Source organism: Nelumbo nucifera, chromosome 3, assembly GCF_055504915.1.
Source record: "Nelumbo nucifera cultivar China Antique chromosome 3, China Antique-T2T, whole genome shotgun sequence".
In the NCBI taxonomy this organism is placed as follows: Eukaryota; Viridiplantae; Streptophyta; class Magnoliopsida; order Proteales; family Nelumbonaceae; genus Nelumbo; species Nelumbo nucifera.
Window position 1 is genome coordinate 48,541,718 of NC_142651.1, and position 6,000 is coordinate 48,547,717.

Genomic DNA, 6,000 nt, shown 5'->3' on the forward strand with positions numbered 1-6,000 from the left:
AAAAAATCAATTTGTTCAGTCTTTCCCTGTGGCATTGCAGTTTATATAGGTGGATGTGGATCTCACCCCAACTTTTAAGCTCTGTTTGGTTTGATAGAAAATAAGTGAGAAACAAAATATTGACGGAAAGTTTCCAACAAATTTCATCTTTATGGTTTTCTTATTTTCTTTCAAACCAAAAAGTACCAAACATAGCCTAAGTTTAAATATTGGTGATAAGGGGTGATTTGGCCCTTCAATAATATTGTGACACGTGGCATCACATAATTGTCAAATGACACTTCAGTGCCATGTTAAGCATCAACCTCAGGAGCACCTCGGACATGTTGCACCCCTCTTGGTCTCCTCGACCCCACCTCGTCAGGCCAACCTGTGGATGTCTTGAAGAGTATTAGGTTAGTGTAAGAGGCGACTTGCCTCTGCCGACCTGACCATGGCCCAATTAGCGACCTGTGCAACGTGGTTGGCAACCTACTTCACAAGTGGGTTATCGTCCCTGCCACATCGACAGAATTGACCCCCTGTCTTGCTCGCTTCGGAGGCAATTGAATAAGCATTATCGCTTTACGCAGAGTCTACTTCCAGGCGTGAAACCACCTCCAAACTAGACAGGCCAGTGATTTTGGACGTGTTACGTGAAGCCCACGATAAGTTGTGCCTATATAAAGGCATGCCATTCTTCAAGAAAAGTACTCACAATTTAGCTCTCAAGCGTATTAGCTCTCTTGCTTTCTATTTCTCTAAATATTCCTCGCTAACTTAAGCATTAGAGTGTCCACCTCGGGTAAAGCAACCTAGACACTCTGGCTTTCCTCTTTGCAACTTGACCAAGCGACCTCACCAACCTAGTGTCCGAGCTGTCCACCAGCAGAGAGCACTAGATCGTGTATCCTCAATTGGCACTTATGTTGTTCTTAGGAATGTCAATGGGTGAGTTTAGGAAAGGTTTTGTAAATTCTAGACCCTACACGTCTCTCTAGATCTTCCAACCTGTCCCCAAAACCATAGTGGGTTAGATTTTCATGATCCAAACCCTCCCCATGCTTGAAAGTGCAAAATGCTTTCCAACCCTACCTTCTCCACATTTGAGAATTGAGGGTGGGGTGGGTCAAGTTGGCAGGTTGGGTTCATAACTCACATTTAATTTTTTATTATTTTCTATTATATATAAGCAATAAATAAGTAAAATAACATGAACAAACAAAAAATTCTAATTATTTGATTAAAACAAGTAAAAAAACACATAAATTATCAATTGTCCTTCACATAAAATTCAAAATATTGTTAAATTCAACGCATAATACATAAGTTCATATTCCTTCCAACAATATGTGGATCAAGAGAGTTGGGTTTAGCCTAATACTGTACCTGAATGGGTTGTGAAATCAAAGAACTCATCCCTGCCCAAAATTTTGTTTTTCAAGAGAAAAAAAAAAGAAAAGAAAAAAAATCTGCTGAAAAGGGTAGAAATTGTCATCCCTACTACTTATCATATCCAATTGTCTAAATTCGGACTTGTTAAGGGTGATCCAAATTTTATCTGCTTTTAATTGGATCAAATATGAATCAAACCTTATTCAGTCGAATATAATTCAATTTTATTCGATTGAAATATATAAGCTCATATATGCTTAAAATTTATATCATTATTAAAGTTTATCTGGATGTTGTGTAGTTTTTTTGAACTGTCATAACTTTAAATTACATACAATAACTTTGCAATTCATTTTGTTTATAAAATAAAATAATAAGTCCATTTTAGTTCATTTTATTAATAATATATAATATTTTTATCATTTTGAATCTAATTTATTTATACTATTTAATATCCAATGATAATCCGAATTCAATTGGAATCCGCGGATGCAATCTGATTTGAATCGGAATATAAAATGAATCAAATTTGCATCTACATACTAATCCGTTTGCAGCCCTAGCTGCTCCTGTTGCTGTACGAGCGGATGTAATTTTTCTTCCATATCTGAAAAGATATTGAAGTCCATTGTATCAATTCATTTATCAGTCAGGCCCAATATTGACTTTTATAACCTCTAAGAACCAAGCCCAGCTCAGTTACTCAGTAGCAATTTAAATGAAGCACTGTAAATCCTAATCTAGCACGATCATCATTTGTCTCACTTCAATTTATTAAAAGAAAAACTTCTCATTTGTTTCTCGTTGATGTTAGGAATGAAATTGGGTTTTTCTTTTAGAATTTTGTTTTCATAAACCCAATTAGATAAATGATTAATTAAATAAAATAAATATAAAAATGAAAATGAACGATAAGAGAAAACATACTTTGGCATTGCTGTGTTGGTTTGCAAAGCAAATATGAACCAGATACAAAATTTGCACTCAATTTAGTTTTGTATCCATTTATTTGTGACTACAATTTCCACTCTTATGCCTCATTTGCATCCATGTGCAAATTTTGCATCTAAGAAACTGCTGTAAATCTGCACCATTTCCTCTACCTTAATTCTCTTTCAAATAAATAACCTTCCACCTCATTTCTCTTTCATAAAAATAAATTGGGGACTACATCATTTTACGTTTTACAAACAAACAAAATAAGGTCAAATCTGAAGCAAAAGTAAACCAGGATTTACACTCCTATGCATTTACACTCAAGGTTTTTAAAACCGACCTGGACAACGAATCAGTTAGAGGTCTGGTTCCCAGGTAGAATGGTCCGACCATTTGAATCGAACGAACGGCCCGTTCTGATAAAAAAAAATTTAAAAAAACCGGCCAAACCATTAAACGGTTCAACCGCCTGAATCAACGATTTGCTGACTAAATCAACGGTTTTGGGGGAAATAGCAGTTTTAGGATAAAACAAAACTGACCTGGTTTTCTGATCCAACCATCCGGTCCGGATGGTTTTGAAAACCATGTTTACACTAGTGAAAATTAAATCTGCATCGCAACCAAATGGAGCCTTATTTAAAAGTTAAAATTTAGAAGTGCCATTATCAGTATTGCTCTTTTACATCTATATCATAGTTCAGATAACCTTTCTTATATTTCATCTATTTTCTTTTTTAATTAAATTATGTGTTCATAGATTATATATTAATTTTCTAACATAAATAGTGTTATGAGTTTTATGTTCAAAGCCCCTTCTACATACCCATGTCAATGTCAATAGGTGGACAACGGATGTGACTGACTACTTGGCCCTTCTAGAGGCTCTTCTAACTGAAGGCCTGTCTGCGGTTTGATGGGAGTCGTTTTCTTGATGTTTAACTTCGTCATTTGCACTTTTGTTATATCCTCCAGTTTCAATTAATCAACCATCAAAAGAATTGATACTGCCAAGGTTTTCAGTAAATTAAATCTTGCTGTTAGGAGATATTTGCTACATAAGGAATTTCAGGCATAATACCTGGAACTTAGATTTTTTTTTTTTAACCTTTTATTTCAACAGAAGAAAAAGGAAAAGTTGGGGATATTCTAATAATTCATGATTATCATAAATGAAGGTGGAAGCGAAATATTGGGCATTAGGGCAGTAATTTTTTCTTACTGTGTTGTAAGTGTATAGAGTATAATCAGACTGCACAAAGAAATTTGAAATATGAGATGGCTGCATTTTGTTCATCTCTATTCGCATCTAGGGTTGCAAATGAGGTTACCGATTTAAAGAAATTAAATTATATCAGCTTAAGCTTAACCATGGTATTAAATAGAACAGAATGGTGAAACAGCATGAATGGCCTACGCTTGTTGGTGCTTCAAGCCCAATAGTTTTTCACATGGTATACATGTTAGAGAATGAAAACTTATTCATGAACTTTACCCAACGGTTTAAGCTTTTCGATTGAAGGATTCTTTGACAGTTAGAAATCCTTGTGATTACATTAAGGCCAAGTTGGGAGTACTTATTCTAAAGAGTACTTATGAGTGTTTGGTGAAAAAACACTTATTTTAAATAGGGCCAGTATAGATATTTTTAAAATGACATACTAGGCTAAGATAGGATAGAAAGGAAATAAGCACTTAAAAATAATCCCAAAACTTGGGCTTTTCAAATAAGTGCTTATTCTTACTTATTTCCGACTTATTTCTCAAATGCAAATAAATGCTTATTGGTATGGTCCTAACCTAAAATAAGTGCTTATTCTAATAATCACTTATTTTTAAGTATTCCCGAATTTAACCTAAATTCTAGAACTTTTAAGATGCATTGGGTGCAAATACCCATGATGTACCCTATCCCAATCGTTCAATTACTTGGGTGGTGTTTGGCATCGATCCCATTTTCTGAGAAAACAGCACCACGTAGGCACCACATCAGAAAAAGCGGTGTTTCAGAAAATGGTCTCTTATTTGGTACCATTTTTCCATAAAAAATGTTGCTCTAAACCATGCCTTGGAAATCAGGAAAGTGTGGTATGAAGAAACTCCAAATTCAATGTTTTCTCAGAAAACAGCCCGTTGCTGCCAGCGGTGCAATGATGTAGAATCAATGTGGCGTCACCTTAGATGTTGGATAATATAGGCCAATGCTGAAAATGGTTCTACAACATTGATACCAAACAAAACCAGTATTGTTTTCCCATAAAACAGCCTATGTGGCAGCATCGATGCCAAACAAAAAAAGGATGGACTGGCTTTGGACTGGACCCCGTCCAGTCCAAAATATTTATTAGATTGGACTGGACCTGGTCCGTCCATAATAAATTTATATTGGATTTGATAGGATTAAGCCAATATCCGCTCCATTGATATAAGATCAGAACACAAGTGTCAATGCACCGGGTTTGGGTTGAAACCAATCTAACTTAAAATGAATTCGAACAAATTGGACAGTCCAAACATTGAATTGGATCAGTCCAAAATGGTCCAAATGATTCATTGAATTGGATTGGACCTTATCCATTTGTAATAATCTCACATTGGACTAGATCGAATTGAACCAAATTCAGTCCAATCGACACCCCTAAAAATGATGCAACAGACCCTTCATGCACACAACTCGTTTTCTCATAAAACATCTTTAAAACAACAATATCAATGCCAAACACCTACTTAATTGAACAAACGAAAGCTAGGTATGATTGCCCTTAGTGAGGCAGGCACATGAGAAGATTATGAAACAACAATATTGTATAGGGAACTAGCGGGGACTCGTGCGATGCATGAGAATTATTAAGCGAAAGCTAAATAATAGAAAGGGTCATTTACTAAAATACCCCTTATAGTTTCATAGATTTACAAAAATCTACCCTATAGTTAGCATTTTACTAAAACACCACTTATAATTTGCAACGGATTTAATCAATCTTCCATTAGGTGATAGTGGAAAATAACTGAATTGACCCTAATGTTCATTTAAATAAATTTAATCAAAAGAAAATAGAAATAAAAATACCATTCTTGTACTTAATAAGACACGGGCAACCCCCCTATTGGCTATATTAAGCCAATTTTGTTTTATGTATAAAAAAGTGTTAAGGGTATTTTTGGAATAAAAATCATGGGCCTAATGGCAAAACAAACACTCCTTAATGAAAAGTTGATTAAGTAAAAAGTTGTAAAATATATGGGATGTTTTAATAAAATGAAAACTATAAGCTAGGTTTAAGTAAATATGTAAAACTATAAGGTGTGTTCTAGTAAATGACCCTAATAGAAACATGAAACCGATCAACTCGACCCGAGTTGGTCGATTTTCTAGTATTTTAGGTTGGATTTGGTTAAAAAATTTTCCAATTTGACCAAGTTGGATCAGTTTCACTTTGGTCGTTTGTAAACCAATTAAAATCGAACAACCTAACCATAGATATATATTAATATTTTATATTTTAAATATAACTTTTAATATGAAAAAGTGAGAAATTTCTCATATTTCTTAGTCTAAAATGTTTTATTTCATAAATCTAATTTTTAAACTTATTTTTTAATAATTGCACTATAATTTTTAAAATTAAATTAAATTTTTAAGTTTAAATCTTTTGAACCGATTGACCTTTTGTGAAAACCGACCCAAAC